At 40.5% G+C, this 1734-nt stretch overlaps 1 pseudogene across 1 annotated transcript; it reads right to left on the bottom strand.

The window, feature by feature from the left end:
- Positions 1–241: 241 nt before the first annotated feature.
- LOC311606748 (large ribosomal subunit protein P1-like) lies at positions 242–677 on the bottom strand (annotated as a pseudogene). Its single transcript has one exon. The product of its transcript is annotated as a large ribosomal subunit protein P1-like (transcript).
- Positions 678–1734: the final 1057 nt, after the last annotated feature.

Here is a 1734-nt window from a genome sequence, read left to right as displayed (position 1 = left end):
CTCAGTAGTTACAAATACTTGTTGCTCTTGCAGAGGACCTAGATTTGGTTCTCACTATCTGCATGGCGGCTCTCAAAAATCTACAACTTCAGTACGAAAAAATCTGATGTCTTCTCCTTGCCAACACAGGCAGAGACATGCATGCAGGTACAACTCTCATAGTAAATAGAATTAATTAATCAATCAATTAATTAATAATTTTTAGAGGTTCAGCTTTTTATTGAGCATGTTAACAAGAGGTTTATTCAAAAAGTCCAAATCCCGTCATCATCAGACTCCTCAGATTCTTCTTTCTTTGCTTCCACTTTCTTCTCCTCACCTGGAGCAGCAGCGGTGGCTGGCGCAGGACCTCCTGCTGGTGCAGCTCCAGCTGCGGGAGCTGGCCCACCAGCCCCTACATTGCAGATGAGGCTCCCAATGTTAACACCGGCCAGGGCCTTGTGAACAAGCCAGGCCAGAAAGGTTCAAGGTTGACACCAGCTGCTTTAATGAGGGCGTTGATCTTATCCTCCGTGACCATCACCTTGTCGTGGTGAAGAATGAGGGCAGAGTAGATGCAGGCGAGCTCCGAGAAGGAGACCATGTTGTGAACTGCTGGCACGGCAGGGTGCTAGTCGCCAGATGAAGTGAGGGCCTTACCCCAACACGGCCTTAGCTTCCTCGGAAGGACCGAGCACCTTGGCGGCCGCTGAGGGAAAAAAGCCAATTAATAATTTTTTAAAGTTTTTTTTTCCTCCCTAGAGCATTCACAGAAAAGTGCCTGGATCTGCATCCAAGTACTCATTCCTTAGTATAGTCTGGATTTGGAAATAATTTAGTTAGCTTTCTGCTCTCTGTTTAAGAATGACCTAATTTCTCAGATTTCATCACAGAGATTCATGTCAGAGGTTCAAAGTCAATTAAAAATTATCTAACAAAGACCATCCTCAAGTTCTAAAACACATACTCAAAATAGTATGCTATTGATTTATTAAATCATCTGAATGAGCTAATAACAATGAAGTAATAATGCAGGCCATGATTTTCACGTACTCCTTCCCTCGATCTACACAGTACATCTTAGTGGGACTGCAGGTTAAAAGTTGATATTTCATTGGGAATGTATTATGTTTAAATGAACATTAATATTAATGAACATTAATTTTTACTTAAGAATATATTTTACTTAATGTCTTCTAAAATGATAACGTATCTATTTTGAGCCAATTTATTATCATCCATATTATTGAAGGAATATATTTTTCTTATTATGAACTTAATTAATATAATAATGAAAACATTAATTCAGTGATTTACATGAGATAGATACCATAAAAGAGTACTGGGGAAATCATCAGCTTGTTTTACAAAAGAGATAACAATTGATAGCAAAATTAAATATTTTACAATGTAGGGAATAATAAAGGTGTTAGTAAACAGGCAGGGATAAGACCACCTCTGGAGGCCCTGATAACCATGGAAAAACAGGCAACATCAAAGCCACCCAAGAAACCTGTCAATGGAAACAGGTCACAGGCAGCTAGCAGGATTCAGGTCTCCTAAGCCACTTTTGCATCCTCTGAGCATTAATCCACACTTCCAGACCATGTGTCAGATACACATATAAAAGGAATTTCTCCCATCCCCTGACACGTGTACACCTGTATGTAGGTGCACGTTCTCCTTTCTATGCATGCGTGCAAGGTCGACTTAGATAGGGGGCTCCTTGATTTCCCCAGCCACTTCTTCCTCGTA

Source organism: Acomys minous, assembly GCF_964271855.1.
Source record: "Acomys minous genome assembly, chromosome: 1".
Taxonomy (NCBI): domain Eukaryota; kingdom Metazoa; phylum Chordata; class Mammalia; order Rodentia; family Muridae; genus Acomys; species Acomys minous.
This window is presented reverse-complemented; position numbering and strand designations above follow the sequence as displayed.